Consider the following 21531-nt stretch of genomic DNA (forward strand, 5'->3'; position numbering starts at 1 on the left):
AAGTTTCATTATTTGAACCTTTCTTAAGTTGACGATTGAATTTTCTACACACGCTTGGAAATAGTTACTCAAAAATGAGTAAGATCTCACTCGTCTACAGATAAAGTGGAACAACTCTCATTTAGAATAACTTCTTAGTTACTCAAATCTGAGTTCTTCCACTGGAAACGATGATTGGGTAAAATCTACTCATTCACTGAGTAATACTTCATTTGTACATGAGCCTGAACTGGACTAGAAATAATTGACTAATTACCACTCAAATTTTGAGTGACATTTTTTTCGCATATATCAAATTTACGTAAAAATTGCTTCTTTTCTGAGTATGTTGTATTAAAATACTTAGTAACTGACACTCAATAAGGAGTGTATCGAAAATAAGCTATCCACATACATTTGTGTTGTACGCATGTATTTGTGATAGTTTTGTCTTTCTCATATGGTTATGCAAACACTTGAAAAACCGATTAGTAAAAATTGGCCCGGAGGGCCAAGTGTCATATACCATTCGACTCAGTTTATCGAGCTGAGTAATGTCTGTGTGTGTATGTGTCAAATAATCTCACTAGGTTTTCTTCGAGATGGCTGAACCGATTTCGACAAACTTAGATTCAAATGAAAGGTCTCATGGTTCCATACGGAATTCCTGAATTTCAACCGGATCCGACTTCCGGTTCCGGAGTTGTAGGGTAAGTGTAAATATTGTACACCGTCACTTAAACCGGCGAAACAAAAACCGTAAAAAATTTTGTAAACTGGACTCAAAACCGTTATTCCCAATCTTAAGCTCAAATGAAAGGTCTTATGGTAGTACCAAGAATTGTATGTTATGTTAATTGGTGGCCGTACAAACCGACTTCGATTATACCGGTTCTCGGGTTCCGGTGCCGGAAGTACATATAATAGTGAACCCACTTCGTTTTCTTAAGGATGACCTACGCGAGAAACGCACTGTTTCATTCTGTATGTTATGCACATACAATCTCTTGGTTTCTTTCAAAAATCGAAGAGAAATTTTTGAATAGAATACCACAATATTATACATGAGAAAGGCATCATTACACCACTAGGTGGATAAAAACAGATTTTTTATGCTCAGATCACAGCATGCTGTGCGTTTGGCTGTCAGCTTTCGTTTGTTTACTTATTAGTGCGGTTGAAATTCTGCGTTTTCAAAAAGTCGCGTATCGAAAACGAAGTGAAAATTAAGGTTCTGGACACATGGCTAAGTGAGAAAGGTATTACTATGCGGAAATTGGCGAAGCGGTTTGGAATTCATCATGCCAGTATTGAAACCATCATTAATAAGTTTGGGGAACACTATTTTTTGGATGAACTACCAGGAAGAGGCAGAAACCCCGGTTCTTCCAACCCGAAACTGGACTAGAAAGTGGTATCTCTAATCATGAAGAACAAATAAATTTCAATACGTGATTTGGCCAAAAAAGCAGGAACGAGTGTCGGAATGATCCAGCGTATCAAGAGGCGAAATCACCTGAAGACCTACAAGAAGCAGAAAATCTCGAAACAAAGTGTAGAACAGAAGAAGCGAGCAGCAACAAGGGCCCGGAAATTATATTCGCGTCTTTTGCAGTGTCCGGATGCATGGGTTTTGATGGACGATGAGGGTTATGTAAAGGAGGACTCAAAACCCCTTCCTGGTCCACAATACTTTACTGTCGTCGTTTGGGAGGATATGAGCTATGCGGACAGCTCAATTCAAGTGGAGAAATTTAAAAGGTACTGGTATGGCAAGCAATATGTTCCTGTGATTTGAAGTCAACCATTGTTTGCACTACCGGATCTATAAATGCAGAAATCTATTGATCTGAGTGTCTCCAGATGAGATTGCTGCCTTTATGTAAGAAGCATAGTACACCTCCACTGTTTTGGTTGGGTTTGGCGTCGGCTCACTATGCCAAAACCACTCTCAATCGGCTTGCGGAAAAAGGTATAAATTTTGTTGAAAAAAATATCAATCCACCAAATTGCCCTCAGCTTCGACCCATCGAACGTTACTGGGCAGTCGTGAAGAGGGTTTCAAGAACACTGGTAAGGCAGCTGGGAGCATGCAGGAGTTCAAAAAAATTTGGGCTCAAGTGCCCAAAAAACGCGATGCAACACTTGTCCGAAACTTGATGAAGAGCGGAAATTTCATTCAGTTTTCATTATGCTCAAGTTTAACCTCGTAAAATAAAGGATCCATTTTTAGTTTGAATAAAATATCGTTTTTTTTATCATAATTTGAAAGAAAAATTTGTGGATAGCTTATTTTCGATACACTCCTTACTTAAAATAACCTTACTGTGTTTATGTATGATTCCGCTTACAATTATTTTTAACTTCAAAACATCATATCAAGTTGCGGTTGCTTCACTCAGGGAAAATGAGTAGTGAAAATCATAAGCAAATATTATGATGCATAAAGAATAGCACCTGTTGCTACAAACGGTAACGAAGAACGAGTTCTTACGTTGAACTCAAATTTAGAGTAAGAGTTACTCATGGTAATTGATGGTAACTACTCAATTTTTGACGTTTCCATGTATCATTTGAAAATGAGTAAGTAGTACGCAAACTCTGAGTATGTTTTTCTAAGCGTACAGCCTGCTGTGGAGAACTCATATGGTTTCGATTATTTTGTAGAGTATTAGGATCTGTCACAGGAACTATTTTTTTGAAAATGTAAAATTTTTTTTTTGTTTCGTATAACCCAATGAATTTTTTTTAATGCTTGAGGAATAAATCCAAAGTGCGGTAAACAACTATTTATCATCATAATATTGCATATTTGGTTAGGTTTGCGTATCTTCACGGCCCTTCAAGTGATGTTTTAACAATAATCAACATAGCATTTTCTCACATGTTAAAATGGGAACTGAAAATTTTCGTTTTTTAAAATGGAATCTTGGGTGTTGCTAATAACACAGTAATAGAGGCGGAAAATGATTTTTCTCGCACTAAAATTACTATTTTTGCTTGAACAAATGACGCTGTAAATAAGTTGTAAATGATTTCACAAGTAGAAATTTGTTTTCTCTTGAATTTTGACAGATCGGTTTCGGGTTTGAAAAAAAAAATGAATTTCGGGCTCTGATCGGGTACGGGTAAATTTTTTTAATTTTCGATTGGGTACAAGTCGGGTTCGAGTTTGAAAAAAATGTTTGCTTGACTATCTCTACCCATGAGCACGGTTTTGAACATAAATCATGATTTGAATTGAAACTACTTGAATTCGCATACTGGAATCACGTTTCTGTCTACAACAACTTTCGACCATGTAGTGTTTACTACAATACCGATTTCGACAAATTAGATTCAAATGAAAGGTCTGGTGATTCCACACGGAATTCCTGAATTTCATCCGGATCCGATTTCAGGTTCCGGAGTTATAGGGTAAACTGTGTTAAATATTCTACACCGTCACATAAACCGGCGAAACAAAAACCGTAAAAATTTTGTAAACTGAACTCTAAGCTACACAAATCGATAACTATTATCAGTAGGCAGCTAAACAAACCGATTCTGGCTATTCTGGTTCTCGGTTTTCGATTAACGTCGGGAGATTATTCATGTATGTATGTATGTATGTGTGAAGCCACCATCAGTTCAAGGCATTACCAGTGGATGCAGGTAGACTTACAGTAGATCCGAATTTGATTATCAGATAACTTTCATATTACTGCTGTTAAGAAGGCCAAAATGGGCTTTGAGGACCCGGCGCCTTCCAGCAATAACATCCGGCCATATAATAAAAGAATTCGCTGTACCAGCTTAAACCTGCCTGATGGTTTGTTTGTTAGAAGGGTGCATCTTACTCATTTCAGACCTTCTGGGGAAAACACACAGCTTTCCCCTGTGAATCGGGTTGACATTTCACTCCTTCATCCAGTCATTCACTTGTAAGATACCCTGATGCACTCCCTGCCCCTTCCGTTGTCGATATAATTGAGCATAATACAATATAATATAATATAATATAATATAATATAATATAATATAATATAATATAATATAATATAATATAATATAATATAATATAATATAATATAATATAATATAATATAATACAATATAATACAATATAATATTATATAGTATAATATAACATAATATAACACAATATAATATAATATACTATTAAATTATATAATATAATGTAGTACAAAAACATAATATATAACAATTCAATATAACATGATATAATATAATATAACTACAGAGAACAGACATCCAAGCTAGTACAAACTTTTTCAAAAAGCTGTGTAAAGCATACAAGTGAATATCCGTTAAAATCATCGTTGCACACGAATTGCCACGTATGAATGTCTGTTGGATATCTGTTCTCTGTGATATAACATAATATAAAATTATATAATATAAAACAATATACAACAGCATAATATAATATAATACAATATAATATAATATAATATAATATAATATAATATAATATAATATAATATAATATAATATAATATAATATAATATAATATAATATAATATAATATAATATAATATAATATAATATAATATAATATAATATAATATAATATAATATAATATAATATAATATAATATAATATAATATAATATAATATAATATAATATAATATAATATAATATAATATAATATAATATAATATAATATAATATAATATAATATAATATAATATAATATAATATAATATAATATAATATAATATAATATAATATAATATAATATAATATAATATAATATAATATAATATAATATAATATAATATAATATAACATAATATAATATAATAACGTCGGGAGATTATTCATATGCTCAAAATGGATCTTACTCACTTTTTGCAGCGATTGCAGAACCGAGATTCCCAATCTTAGGGTCAAATGAAAGGTCTTGTGATGCAATCAAAAATTACTTCATATTTTCCGATTCAAGAAAAATTTAAACCGTTGTTTAAGTTCGGTTGCTAAATCTTGTCGATTTAGATTGGAAAGTTTTCTCTTTGATAAAAATATCCTCACGTAGATACGAAATAATATCTTAGGGTAATAACATAAATATTTAGGGCACACGTTATTCATTTACTTCTCTACTAAACTGACAAGTATCACGAATCAAACATATTTCGCGGATCATTGTTTCGTATTTCGCCGCATGCCAAAAAATGTATCTGGCGTCTTTATGCATTCTCTAACAATGCACCATTCAGTGAAAAAAAAAAATCGAAAAATTCTTCTAAATATGGACCATAATTTTAGTTCGTGACCAACGAACTAAAAAACTTATGCTAGCTCATGATTAAACAAACATTTTTATTTTTTTTTTCAACATCCAATGAAAAGTTTTTCTTAGAATCCCTTAGTTCATGAAAATAGATGCAAATGCAAATGGAATTTTCTAGTCAACAATTATCAACAACTTAGAACTTGTAGGTATGATAGATGAGGAGGTTTTATGCTCACTAGAGAAAGAGATTCAGTGAGTGACGATTCGAAGTTTACCAAAGCAAATTGCGAAGTAACATTACTGTTGAGAAACTAGATCATTATATTTCAACTAACCTCGCTGTCCCATTTTAGCCTTTAGCAAAAGTAACACAAGCTTGTGTTACGATTTTATTGACACTAGATAAATTGTCCAGAACGTGGTTCGAGCATACGACATCCGACTTGTAAGGTTAGAACTAGACGCATTGTAGCACCAATCCAGAAAGACGATTATAAAACGAAATGTAAGGACAACTTAACCAAACTAGTCACAGAAGCTCAATCTTCTTACACTTGGTACAAGCTGAAACCAATATGCAAAAACTTGAAGTTGTCAGAGATATAGATGCGAGATTGACGTAGGACTGCATTCGAGATGTGCATAGATATTTACTGCATTGATACCGTTTGATCGTTTGAGATTTTGTAGTCCTGAAAAGGACTATTCGGTTTCGGACAGTTTAAGACAGTTTTCTAAATGAGTTGCTTTTGGGGTCCTGAAATGGACCGTCAGTGGCTTTGGAATCCTGGAAAGGACTAGTTTGTTACAGATGATTACGTTTGTATTCCAGGAAGAAGGGCGCCAGTAAAAGTCTTTTGTAAGTTTGTAACGCTCATATAATTAAACATTTTATGCATCTCAATATTTAAAAAAAAAGAAACTATCAAAATGCTGTACGGGATTCGTTTCCGGCTTTCAGAAGTGCCAAAGTGTGGTATTCCCTACGATATTAAACACTTTTCGAACATTTTTCTCGAACGATAAGTAGCCAAATGCTAATTTTATTTGCGCTCTTTTGGTGCGAATTTTTCACAGCGAAAAGTGCACAAAACTAATTAAATTATTCTAGATTTGCACTAAACTGACGATTTTTACCTACGATTCGCAAAGAAATAATCTTAATATTCCTTTAGATAACATTTAGAGCCATTGAAACGGCTGATTTTGTATAATGTTCCCCATAGTTGTCTACTTTTCATTGCATTTTGCTCTAATGCAAACGACCAGCAGATGAATGACGCAATTGCTCTTGTTTGAAGCGAAACTCACACTGCGAACGTCCAACAGCCGATATACTCACAGATGAACTAGTTGTAATTTTGTTACACTTCCGTGTTAATGCACGCAGGTGAGTATAGTAAAGAACGACGTAGTCCTACGTCAAAACAACTGAATATAGGGTAACGGTACCCCCATTCATCTTAGCTCCAGTGGCCATATCATATACCAACGCCATTAGTTACAATGAGATGTGCTGCCTCTATTCTATAAATTGACATTAAGAGTAAGATGAAAATAGGAGTTTTCGCGTCATCATAATATCAGTATTACATAATTTTCGAACTATGTTTTTTCTGCGGCATTCCTTCTGTGAGCCGAAGCAAAGATATTTTATTTGATTTTATCACAATTCTTTGATTGAAGAAAGTCGAGTAATCCGCAAAATAACATGGCGATTCTATTAATGAGATGACTACTACTAGCTCTGTTTCAATTGTTTGTATACTGCAAATATACTATATATCAATATGGATCCCTCTTTCGATTCACGAGGGACATCACAGTAAAGTGCGGTGCAAAAAAGGTTACTTATACACTACAAATTTTTTAATGCACATATGACAAATATATGGAATATTTCTCGATATACACTAAACGAAAAAATAAGCTAAACGAAATAAAAATTCGGTTTATAATAGCAATCTGATACTAACTCGGAAGAGAAAACATTGTTTTATAAAAATCCCTATTTACATAAATGTGTGTGAAATGTGCACGCAAAACTAAACAAATTAATCTTAATGTTAGTTCCAGAACCAACAGTTCCGAATTTTGTACTACAATTTCTAGATTTGAAAAATTAATCCATTTGTATTCATGTTTACTGTGCTAATGATTACGGTTCCAGTGATATAAATACACAATATCAGGTAGATTATTAAATAAATAAATGCTTCAAAACAAAATAATTTAGTATATAAATAAAAAGTAACTTGAAATTCGCCTCAACGGAAGCTATCAATTGAAGTAATAGTAATAAGTATAAATTATTCTTATGATTACTGTATTGCACTTATCATACTATTTATTATTCTTTTCAGAGCTAAACAAATTTTCTATTTGTCCAATTTTGGAACGGTTTGTCTGTTGAGTGAATTCAACTATTTTTTAGAAAATAAATATCGCAATTTCAAATTTTCACTTAAAGTTTAAACTATTCACAAAACATCTCACACTAAGGGACAGATCGCTTAGTATATGAACTTTTAATTCATAGACTATTTATTAAAACGACAATTTTCTTTTACATTCCAACTTGCCCCCCTGAGAGAAAAGATAATGTGCATTTCGCCTTTTCAGCACTATTCATAACATTCATGAGCAATACTACTTTATAACTCTTGAAAGTGAAGACGATTTGTCTAAAAGAGCGTAATTCTACATTATTTATAGGCGATATTTACTTTCGTCAGAAAAAAAAACATGCCTAAATATAAAAATGTTCACACCTAGATGTGGACATCGTGCTCAATTATTTTTGACATTTCACTTCTAGGTGCACGCTAAACGCAAACTATTAAGCATGACGGAGCTAACAGTCTTTTTCGTCACGTGATGGTGTGTGATCCGTATTGATATATAATATATTTGGTATACTGTCACTCGATGCAAAACAATAACTAACATCGGGAAGCGTTGAATGGTGATTACTCAATTTTATGATTGTTTGAATTAAAATTCCTCGCCGTTTGAAAAACCGCAGGCTTGAAAATATTTCGTTCGTCGCTGCGAGTACCGAAGTCTGAGGAAATGACAAATGGCTGATGACGGTGTTTCGTAATTAGTTTCTATGTACGAACCATTGTACGTTGAGCGGAACAACTAATTAATAGCAAACTTTAATCAGCAAATTTATCTTTCAAGGCTATTTTCACCCCATGAGAACAACGTTATGCTTCTCAGCTCAGCCGCCGTGCAATTGATGACACTTCACAATGACGGATTGTATAAGTCAGTTGAGAAATATTTCTTGGGTTGCTACGTTAGGTCTCGAATGGGAAGTTTCGACCGAACAAAACGCTTCCCGTTAGATTATAGATTAAACCAGATTGCGTTTGAAATGTAGAAAAAGTGGTCAAACTAAGATGTGAATGAAGCATACCAATTTCAATCAGGTTGATTATCCATCATCTATTGTTTTGACGAAATGAATCTGACGGATCTGCTACTCGATGTACAAGTAACAGAACACCGCCGCAACGATAAACCAGTCCCTTTCCTTCATAGCTACAGCAAAAACCACTCCATTACTTGCTAAGATTAAAACAACTGCCAACTTTGATGTAGCTCTCTGAGAGGTTGGTTGCTTGGATGAATTGAAAACTGAACACGTCACGTGCAGGTCAGTCGGACAGTCTTTAATCCATTGAATCTCTACTGAACAGAAAATTATACGGGAGAGTTACAAGATAAATGAAGCGTAATCCAGGCCCGTTTAGCTGAGACGAATAGCCAAAGTGTCAGAATAACACGCTGAATGACCCCCGGGAAAGAAATGATGAATTGTTCGGTTGGAGATATTTGGCCTAACGTTTGCATCGGAATGGTCAGATCGCTTCACGGAAAGAACAAAACAATTATTTAATACATCTTTGGCAAAACAATTAATTAGATTTGGCTAACCCCTAAATGACCTAACCTGCATCGGCCAGAAATAGTCGAAAACACGTTTTCGTTCGGCACGTCAGAAAAGACATTGCACTCCGTTGCAAAACAAAAAGTGTTCTGTAAGTAGCAGAAACTTTACGTCTGCTTAGCGGTTCAAATTGAACTGCCGAGTTTAGCACTAAGCAGTTCAATTTGAACTGCTCTGCACTGATGAGTCAAAGACGAAACGTAAAACTAAAAATTAATTAGATGTATTTTTAGGACAACTAAAAAAAACTTTCTATTGCGCTAATGTGCTTAACAACGATCTATCTTGTATTTAATTAATCTTATAATATTTCTAATAATTTCAATAATGACATATAAATTCATATGCAATTTTTAAGGAGAAACAATACAGCAACTAAGGGAATTAGGTTCGATTTTAAATGTTTATTATACCCACACAGAATTTGAGCAAAGTTAGAATAACAAAACTATAGGTAGATTTCTAAATTTGATTTATAATGATTTCTAGCTAAAACATGGTTGTTTTGAATTTATTTCTCCTTTCAAAATAAACAATGTTTTTTGTTTGATTCGAATCAAAATTTTTGTCTAGTCAAATGAAAAAAAAAACATTTGTTCCGGATGATTTTATTGTTCAAACAAACTAACTATTTTTTACATGTCAACTAAAGTTGAGTTGATGTTATCGACAATGTCTATGTTCAATCCTGCTATACCTTTACGTCAAGAAAAAAAATTGTTCAATTTATCTATGATCTTATTTGTGTAATGATACAACTAACTTTACTGTTTAAATGAAAAGTATTAAAAGGTCTAATATCAAAGAAGTGTTTTGCAAATAGCATTAACTCTACGTCTGCCTAGCGGTTTATGTTGAACCGTCAGGTCGGAGGTAGCAGTTCAACATAAACTGCTACGCACTGATGAGTCTAAGCCGAAACGTAAAATCAAGGGAAAAGTATTAGTTTTATTTCATATAAATCCGTATTTTTTCCCACGCGAATAAACTAGAGCACTTTTTATTCTCCCGAGAAGAAAGTTTGTGCGCGTTTCATGAGTTCTTCCATTTTCTAGGAGAGTTTTTTTTGTGAAGGGGTCTACTACGAATGGAAACTTTCCTCTGGGGATCAGTAACATCAAGCTTAAATAAATTGTTATCATTTTGGTTTTCTAATTGTCAGAAAACACCGTATATTTCTCACACAATTGACATTATTACTGAAATGACGTCCCAAATTACATACTAATATTTTCGACCGCATGGACTATATTTTTTCAGTATTTGTTTTTCGGGTATTAAATTTTCACACACACATACATATAATTATTTACGTTATATAGGATAATCTATTCTCTATTTTTTTTTTTTATTCAATAATATAATATAATATTAAGGCACACTGCTTAAGCTCTAAGATGCCAAGGGTATTTACTAATCTTAATTATCGTCTAACTTAAAACTAGAGTAGTATCATTATGTAATATAGTATCTGGCGATCGGTAGTGGCCGGTGAATTGAATTTAGGATGAGATGATTCCAGATGGCGATGGTAATTTTCTATGTTGGCCGCATTCTTCGGTCCGTGAGGGTCCGCGGGAAACACCCCCAGGCTACGAAGGCCCGGCGGGTGGCCCGCATGCTGGTCATTGACTGGAGCGGTCTTCCGGTGATGGTGATGTTACGGAAGAGAATGAAAAAAAGAAGTAAATATTGTGGGAAACGGGGTAAAAAAGGGGTGTGGGAACAAAATGTTTGAAAACGACAGAGATCTAATTAGTTGCCATCGAGATGGTGAAAAAACAGGGAAAGGGGAACGAAAAAGTTAGTGACAAAAAAAAAGATCTTGTTAATTCCAATGAAGATGGTGAACAGGGACGGGGATCGAGAGAATCGGGCGGATGTTAGTGTCGAACCTGTAGGTGGAGATTATATTTTCTGAGCGAGGAATAACACATTACACTTGTATATCAATGTGTTTGAGGTACTGGTATATGAGAAGCATATATGAACTATCCCGACTCGCCAACACATCCCGAACCGGCACCTCAGGCGGTCTACCTCGGGCCCTGAGGGATTCCAGTAGCTTCGACCTGGCGTCACGATACTCTACGCACGACCACACGACATGCTCGATGTCCTGATAACCGTCGCCACAGGTGCAGAGCCCGTTCTCCACGATCCCGATACGCCGGAGATGTGCGTTGAATGTATAGTGATTTGACATGAGCCGTGACATAACGCGAATGAAATCACGACTCATGTTCATCCCCTTGAACCAAGGTTTCGTCGATACCTTAGGGATAATGGAGTGTAGCCATCGTCCCAGTTCGTCATTCGTCCATGAAGTTTGCCAACTTTCGAGAGTTTTCTGACGAGAAATACTGAAAAATTCATTGAAGCAAATTGGTCTTTCATAAATATCACCTTCCAATGCGCCCACTTTAGCCAATAAGTCTGCCTTTTCATTGCCCGGAATGGAACAATGCGAAGGGACCCAGACTAACGATATTAAATAAGACCGTTCAGATAAAGTTCTCAAATGTTCCCGTATTTTCCCCAGGAAATATGGGGGATACTTTCCTGGCTTCATTGCCCGGAGAGCTTCTATTGAACTTAGACTGTCCGTGACAATGAAGTAATGGTCTTTGGGCATGGTTTCAATGATCTCGAGGGTGTACTGAATAGCAGCTAATTCTGCGACGTAAACTGAAGCCGGATCACTGAGTTTGTAAGAAGCGGTGATGTTTTGATTGAAGATGCCGAAGCCTGTGGACTCGTTGATGTTTGATCCGTCAGTGTAAAACACCTTTTCACAGTTGACTGTTCTAAATTTATTATAAAAAATATTTGGGGCCACTTGAGGGCGCACGTGATCCGGAATTCCACGAATTTCTTCTCTCATGGATGTGTCGAAAAACACAGTAGAATCAGAAGTATCCAAGAAATGAGCACGGTTGGAAACAAACGAAGAAGGATTAATATTCTGAGCCATGTAATCAAAATACAAGGACATAAAACGGGTTTGAGAGTTAAGCTCAACTAACCTTTCGAAGTTTTCAATCACCAGAGGATTCAAAATGTCGCATCGAATGAGCAAACGATATGAGAGATCCCAGAACCGGTTTTTCAGTGGAAGAACGCCTGCCAGCACTTCGAGGCTCATCGTATGAGTCGATTGCATGCAACCCAAGGCAATACGCAAACAACGATACTGAATTCTTTCCAGCTTGATGAAATGAGTGTTCCATCTATTCTCTATGTTTGTTATAATATTTTGTGACAACATATCGGAACAATCATGTTATACCCTTTTTTCTGAGATGTAATCTTTTTTTAACTTTTTCCATCGTGAGGTAAAATGGGAAATCAAGTCGACAGATATCCAAACCAATTTTTCGAGCTCCAATGAATATGTAAAATTTAGAAGGTGACGCTATGATAATTTTTAATATTAATTTTTTTAAAATTTAGGATTTTTCTATGAATCGAACGTCTAAAATCTCTTATTTTTTTATTCTCACTATTCTTATTACCTCCCCGATGATTTCCTTGAGGTTCACGAAAAATCATGACGGGCGAAATTTGTCCCATCAATGTTCAACTAATTTTACCATTTGTCTCTTCTAATGATTGTGCATAAAAAAACAAATTTTAGAAACTTTGAGAGTACAAATTAGTTCGATCCGTTTTCAAAAGATGGCTCTGGCTGTTATGGATATTGAAGAGTAACAGCTTTATGTCGATAGTTTCATAAGGTTAGACATCTGTGATTAATATTCAGTTCATATTGCTTCGAGTTTTTTAAAAGAACCTTGTTTTTCACTGTATTAATTATGAGTAATTTTGGGTTAAGTAAGGAGCATTTGCGGGAAGTTTAAGTTTTCTGTTTAAATCGGAAGAAAAGTGCAGCTGAAGCGCATCAAAAGCTTGTGTATGTTTATAGTGATAATATTTCAACTGATGAATTATGTAGGAAATGGTTTCGACGTTTCATTAATGGGATTTCAGCGTTGAAGACAGGCCTCGTTCTGAATTCTCTAATAAAAAAAACTGTTTTAATCCACCTAGTGGTGTGATGATGCCTTTCTCATATCAATCATACCATCATATATAATACTGTGGTATTCTTCAAAATAATTTTCTTCGATTCCTAAAAAGAATAACCGAAATCGGTTTGCTTGACAGTCTATTGATAAAAACTATTAATTGGAGAAGATTTGAGGTCGATTTAGAAAACTTTTTACGGTTTTTCGGACTTTTCAGTGATGGTATACAATTTTTAACACACATTTTACCTTATATTTCCGGATCCGGAAGTCGAATCCAGATGAAATTCAGGAATTACGTATGGGACCACAGGACCTTTTATTTGAACCTAAGTTTATGAAAATCGTAAAAAAACCTATGAGAAAAGCTAGAAAACATATTTTCATTTTTTGCACATTTTACCCCATAACTCCGGAACCGGAAGTCGGATCCAAACAATATTCAGGAATTTTGTATGGGACCACGAGATCCTTCATTTGAATCCAAGTTTGTGAAAATCGGTTCAGCCATCTCTGAGAAACGTTAGTGCACTTATTTTCACATTTTTTTTGCACATTTTACCCCATAATTCCGGAACCGGAAGTCGGATTCAAATAATATTCAGGAATTTTGTATGGGACCACAAGACCTTTCATTTGAATCTAAGTTTGTGAAAATCGGTTCAGCCAACTCCGAGAAAAGTTAGTGCAAAAAAGGTTACATACACACATACACACACACACAGAGAGAGAGAGAGAGAGAGAGAGAGAGAGAGAGATTTTGCGTACTCGACGAACTGAGTCGAATGGTACATGACACTCGGACCTCCGGGCCTCGGTTCAAAAGTCGGTTTTCACAGTGATTGCATAACCTTTCTATATGAGAAAGGCAAAAAGGAAGACAAACAGTTGGAAGCATTACTCGATGAAGATCCGAGTGAAACGCAAGAAGATCTTGCAGAAATATTGGAAGCAGACTCAACAAGCAGATTCTGTACGAATAAAAACCATGGGAATGATTCAAAAACAAAAAAGTTGGGTGCCTTATGAACTGAAGCTGAGAGATATTGAAAGGCGATTTTTCTCTTGCAAGTAGCTGATTCAAAGTTACATTTACATCGGTGTTTTACATCGAATTGTTACTCTGGAAACACTCGAGTCGAACATTTTGCTACACCCATCGTATTCTTCTAAAATTGCTTTTTCTGATTACTGGTTGTTTCGACGGATGCAGCACGATTTAGCAGGTAATCTAAAATTGTCTTCAAACTTGGATCACATCAAAGACGAGAAATAGGTACGAACAAAAATGAGAGTACCACCCAAACTTCAAGTAAGTCACTTATTGTCGTGTATACGACTTACTTTACTATGGGGCGCCTTTTCAAAATTAGCTATACGGAAGAATGGGCAGAACTTAATCGTGAATATCTCGACTTGTATTAATGGCAGCAACATAATTCTTTCACTATTTCATCAAAAATATGATCAGGAATTAAGGATAATATTTTGAGCAGTGTGAGAAAACCACAAATAACTCAAAAATTAGGTTTTCTCAAAATTTGAAAACTACGCGGAAAACTCTTTACTTTCGCTTAGGTTTTTCGCGCAAGGACGACGATTTTGAGGTAGGCAGGCACATATCTTAAACTGAACGTTATAAAAGGGGAACCGTGGTCGAAAATCGATCATTTCTTCTTGTGCGTTGGATGGAAGCTGACGTCGGGGCGAGAAGACGCATTTAAACAGCGGCATCGGAGAGCGCACCTTCTGCGTGGTTGAAAAAACCTTAAACGCCTCAGGTCGTAGTTCTCATTTGCCTTCCGATCGTCAAGGCGAGAAGACGCATTCAACCAGTTTTGCATCATTCGGCACCTGCGAGCGGATGTGTTGCGGTTTGTACGCAAAGCTAGTAACAACTCAAACAAGAGCGATTGCATAATGCAACGGAGCTTCTGGTCGTTTGCATTGGAGAGAAAGAAAACGAAAAGTGGACAACATTATATAAAATCTGCCGTTCTAATGGCTTTAAATGTTATTTAAAGAACTATTAAGATTACTTCTTTGCAAATCGAAGGTAAAAATCATCAGTTTAGTGAAAATACAAAATAATTTGATTTGCTTCGTGAACTTTTCGCTGTGCGAAAATCGTTCGAAAAAAATGTTCCGAACTGTGCTAAATATCGTAGAGAATTCCACAATTTGATCCTTCTAAAAGGCAGAAATAAATCCTGTACAGCATCTTGAGTTTCTTTCAATGAAATATGCAAATCAGAAATGAGATAATCGACGTCAAAAAACATTTAAAATTATAATAGTGAAAAAGGGGAAAGTTTCACAATTCATATAAAGAAATCGTGTCAGTTTTATTCGTATTCACGACATCCAGTTATGTCTCTGACATTACACACCCGTACTTTTTTATTCATTTTGTGTTCATAATGGGCTGTAACTGAATCATTATCTACTCAAACTTAAATTTGATCGTAAAGAAATAGGTCATGGCTACACTTTGGGCAATCTTCCGTTTACCTAAATATTGAGGTCATCATTCGTAAGTCTGGTTTATGTAATACGCTAATTTCCAAAAAAATGCTAAGTTTCTACTCAAAAGTAGGTAACGGCTGGTAAGTGTGTAGATGAGGATAAAAGAACCCTTACAATTCAATTCACATAAATTTACAGATCAAGACATGTAAACGTTACTCCTATCATATCATGAGGGTGATATGTAGCGGAATGCGTGCGTCGCGTTTTTGATCAATTATTCAAAAACCAGACCGATTATAACATAAACTTTCAAGCATTTTCTATATTGCTTGCGCGCTGCTGTTTAGTATTGTGGTGGTGTGAGAAATGCTGGATGGGTTCGGTTGCATTATATCGACAGCAAAAATTACATATCAAATAATGACACGAATTTATGCAACATTGCAGTCACACAACGACAACTAAGCTCAATTGGAATGGAATATATTGACAGTGAATGTTCAGTTATTTCTTATTTCAACAGTGTTTTAATTGATAACGACATTCGACCGCGCTCTATCATGCGTGTCGAATAAAGACTTTTACGTAAATTTCATCTCACTACTGGTAAACATATTGAAAATACTTGAAAGTTTTCTTGTTTTCAATCATTCTGTAGAAGGAGAATGTTTGCTACTAAACTCACGTATGTTACCGTGTTAGTCAATTATAAATTCGCATAGTTCTAGTGTAATAGTAATCAATAACAATAAACACTGAACTGTTTTACCACCCAACAAAACTTGTGGTAAGCTCACTGCGCTCAATCGCTGAAAATATTCCTGATTTCTATGTGTCGGTTTTGCTTGTTATGCTTTGTGCGGCGATTCGTTTAACTTCAGCGGTTGAAATTTTGCGCGCATTTTTTGGGACTACATTTCACCTTATGGTCTGAGGACAGAGGGTCGCGTGTTGAGTTTTAAATCGACCACGTGGCTCGTTCAATACCCTTTGCCTTCGTTTTTCCCTTGTACTCTCTCTTATATGAGCAAACTGTACCGGGTTGCCAGCATACATTTTATTATTTTGATGATAAGTTTTATCACATAAATCTATCGTATGGGTTAGACATTACATGGATTCCAATGAACAATAAAAAAATATAACTTTCACAAAGATTGAATGCGAAACAGAAAATGTGTTTATATACAATGAAACGTCTGTGTGTTTTGCAGCCTTTTCGAGTCAATTTTATTTCTCTCTCCTTTTTCAGAATGCTATCAGGAAACCAAAGCGAAAAAAATGGCGGATACATTGAAACTGCTTTTGTTTCACCGAAAAATATAAGACTCTATTTTTATCGCGGTAACATATATGTTTTTATGTACTAATCGCATCCAAACTAAATAGACTTGTCACGGTAGATTTATGATACAAGCCTTCAAAGCCGAGATATTCGATGAACAAGTAGAGGTATGCATTTCCGAGCGTTCCAATTTTCAGCAGTTCTTCAGTCAGAAAAAATACAACAGGACAATGTCTTCGAAATTGAGTTGAGAGTATTCTGTGAAATTTTCAGAATGATTAATTGAGTTTTTTTTTCGCTTTGGTTTCCTAATAGCATTCTGAAAATGGAGAGAGAAATAAAATTGGTTCGACAAGACTGCCAAACACACAGACGTTTCATTGTATATAAACACATTTTTTGTTTCGCATTCAATCTTTGTGAAAGTTGAATATTTTTTCATTGTTCATTGGAATCCATGTAATGTTAACGATAGATTAATGTAATAAAACTTCTCATCAAAATAATAAAATGTATGCTGGCAACCCGGTACAGTTTGCTCATATACGAGAGAGAGTACAAGAGAAATACGACGCGCAAAGGGAATTGAGCGAGCCACGTGGTCGATTTAAAACCCAACACGCGACCCTCTGTCCTCAGACCTTAACTTTGCGGTTAATTTAGGTGACATTAAAATCCAAGTAGGCTCAATATTCATTTTTACTTGTTAATAGATGCAATATCCGATGCTTGAATTTACGCCAACTGTAAATACACACTCATAGATCCCTCATACGATGTAATTCATAAAGACCTAATTCGTCAAATGGCGGAAAATTTCATTTGTATTGACTTAATGTTAGATTTGCTTGAATTTTACAGGTTTCAACTGTAACTTGCATTACGCTAGCAGATGCGACTGTAAGAATTTAAATGCATCTTTTACCAACCAAGCAGATGTATGCTTCTGTGGCTCAGTCGATTAACAGACGTACATGCGATCCAATGATTCTCGTTTCAAGTCGCGGCGGTTGCGCGCTATTGGTGTTCTTTTTTTATTTCAACGAATTTCATGTCATGGAGTTTTAGACACAATATTAAATGTTCTTCCACGTGAATTTGCGTGAACTGCGACGCTCCATTTATGTGCATCTAATGAGATGTAAAATCACTGGGATTTTTTTAAGTGTGTATCACTTTTTTCGAAGAGTGTAAGAAGTCACATGTTTTTGCACAAGACACAATGTGCTCACAACGACTAGAAATAGTTTTCGATGAGCATTACATTAGATGCTAAGTTCCTCTTGTTTACTTTCTCCTTCAATTATTACGGGATATTCTTGAATTTTTCTACGATTTCTTCATTGCGGATTAAAAGATGATAGTTTTAGTTATCATTAGGGATGTCATAAATTTCAAGGACCAAGTGCTTAAAATATTGACAAGAACAATCACACACACCAATATTAGTATAAATCGTCATGAAAATATCATAACGTCAAATATAAGAATTGAAAGTTTCTCTTCTGTTAATAACTCTCCAATTTTCACGTTTACTTACAAAATATTCGATTAACAATATTTTCATTTTTCAAACCGCGTCGGATATGTAGTGAATATTTGTATAGTAAAGCAGATATAATCGATAGAGAAAGTAAACAAAAAGAATCTATTAGTTTTTCGTTTCGTCTTTGACTCATCAGTGCAGAGCAGTTCAAATTGAACTGCTTAGTGCTAAACTCGGCAGTTCAATTTGAACCGCTAAGCAGACGTAAAGTTTCTGCTACTTACAGAACACTTTTTGTTTTGCAACGAAGTGCAATGTCTTTTCTGACGTGCCGAACGAAAACGTGTTTTCGACTGTTTCTGGCCGATGCAGGTATGGTCATTTAGGGGTTAGCCAAATTTAGTGCTAGGGCACATAACCGTGACCTACGATACGATACACAATTCCTGTGATTTTACATCTTATTATATGCACATAAATATTGTGTCTAAAACTCCATGACATGAAACTTGTTCAAATAAAAAAAAAAAACAGAATACTGATAGCAAGCGCTGCGACTTGAACCGAGAATCATTGGATCGTATGTACGTCTGTTATTCGACTGAGCCACAGAAGCATGCATCTGCTTGGTTGGTAAAAGCTGCATTTAAATTTATACAGTCGCATCTGCTAGCAGAATGCAAGTTATAGTCGAAATCAATAAAATTCAAGTTAATCTAACATTAAGTCAATAAAAATGAAATCTTCCGTCATTTGTCGAATTAGGTCTTTATGAATTACATCGTATGAGGAATTAAGCCAGCTGTATTATTCAATTTTTTTTGGTGTGTACGTAAAATCCTTATTATTCAGTGCGGTCATAAATATTTGAATCGTTGATAGAAAATCTATAAATTCAGAGATAAATCTGCATACGTGGCGGTTTTTCTATACAGGGCTTATTTGTGTGTGTACCGCGGGAAACGGACTGTGCAAATATTTTTTTCGAAGTAGTCTAATCAAGTATAAAATTCGCAAATTCTCTATAGATAGAGAATCGGTCGTTTGCACTTGGGGTCTAATCTAATGTTTATCGAGAATTGAGATTTGAAATAATTGGTACGGAAACGACTGTTCCACACTGCAAGCACAAATTTTATAAGTTGTTTACAATTAAATTTATAGAGTAGAAAGGGTTTTTAAGTGAAATTTCCCGCTGAATACGAATCCGATGTTGTTTTGTTGATATTTAGGATCGAAATTGAGATTCCGAGGATCAAGTGACTAAAGTGCTTTGGGGCAATGTTAAGAATCTGCTTGAGGGCAATGTTGTAAACTATTGGAAAAATTCTTTTTAATAGATGAAAGCCAGACTTATAGCTAGTATGTGTGAGATGAAGCAACAGTTCGGGGAGTACATACAGCGTTCAAATTATGCATATCAGTTCTGAAGTTAATAGCTGAATTGTCAGTAGGAATATGGCACAGTTCCAAAACTAGCAATGCATTCTTTTGTGTTGATCGTTTTGAATTGAGTCCAAGATTTCTGTCAGCTTAAAATGTCACCTAAGATTAACGGCGGGGATTTGAAGTACACTAATAACAAAATAACAATATATTTATGGGCTGTTTTAATGTTTTGGCTGTTGAATTCAACTAACTGATTGGGTGCAAAGCCAATTTGCATCTTTCTGTGTGTAGAAGTACTCATCTCCGTATGTATCTAATTAATAAGTGCATATATCAACTAAATTAATCTAAATTGTCGTAATGAAAACCAACCGAATGAATATGATCCGTAACCAATTAGTTCCAAATCTATTAACGTTAGGTGTAGAGAAAACAAGAACACGAATCAAGATATCAATTGTATGGCACTGCGATAGCTCTAATCTTCTTCCAACAACACATTACAAATGCAATGAATGCAAATATAAACAATGGATAAAACAAACAACAATTTTCCATGCGCCAGCACTTAATAAATACATCATTGAAAACCTTTCTCCCGCTTAGAGCCGTCCTCATCACGAACGAGCCTGAGCAAGTCGCGCATTAGGCCGCTGATTCACTCAGTGAATGTCCCACGCGCTGTGTCATTCGATCTACTCAACCGATTGGACGCATTGGCACCACGTTTCTCGACCGCCCTTAGTCACAAACACACACACATACACACACAAGTCAATGTCGTCCCTCGCGCCGTCATAAATTGAATAATTGAGCAATGATTTATGCTTTAAGACTAAACAAACTGTAACATGCAACTACAGCAACTCCAATCAGCATCATCTTTCTGACGCACGAGTGGCCCCGGATCGATTCACCGGATCGTGTGGTTGGACTGTCGCTGTGGAATGTCGCTCTGTATTGGCTCTTCGGTCCCCTTCAGGTTCTTCCGAGAAGCGTGCAGCCTGTTTACAACCAGAACAAAACAATCCGGGCGATTGTGGACGAAAACGAAGTAGCAATTTGTTATGTCACGATTAATTCGAGCTGGAAGTGTTTGGTCTGATCGAGATTTTTTGCCTTTCTTTATCGTGACCGCGGCTGGCGCTGATGTGGGATTTAATCCATAAATGGCACCGTCATGCACCACGCAATACAATGCCGGCCGGCTCTGACAGTTGACGGGAGGTCCGCACCAGCAAGATGAAATCGTCAAATCAGTAATGGATTGAAGTGGACTTGAAGCACTTGACATTCACATGCGAACTTAGCGAGTTACACAGTGATCTGAGATTGATGATGGCAATAATTACCTTTATCAATTATGTATTGCCATTAGCTCCATCTCGGGTTTCGACCATTTTGAGCTAATGAATTGGGCGATACATAAATATACAACCGAGCACAAAGAACCTGTCACATTCGGTGTTGTGTCGTTTGGATTTTAATATTAGTAAGTTGCACGAAAAAAAAACAAACAAAACTGTTTTGTTTTTTCACAATTCACAGTTGATAGAATATCGAAAAAACGAACATGTAATAGCAGTCATATAAATGTTTGATTTAGACTATTGAGTAATCGCTGATGCCAGTTGAAATTCTAATCCGAAATGCATTCCATTTAATGTTTGTAATATCAGCTGAGTTCTGTTTAGG

General features: G+C 35.5%; 1 protein-coding gene across 8 annotated transcripts in view; it reads right to left on the reverse strand.

Annotated features, from left to right (window-relative positions):
* Positions 1–21531, reverse strand: part of LOC131440137 (uncharacterized) — a 486136-nt gene that overhangs the window by 50732 nt on the left and 413873 nt on the right. The window lies entirely within an intron of this gene.

This window comes from Malaya genurostris, chromosome 1, assembly GCF_030247185.1.
Source record: "Malaya genurostris strain Urasoe2022 chromosome 1, Malgen_1.1, whole genome shotgun sequence".
Classification (NCBI taxonomy): Eukaryota; Metazoa; Arthropoda; class Insecta; order Diptera; family Culicidae; genus Malaya; species Malaya genurostris.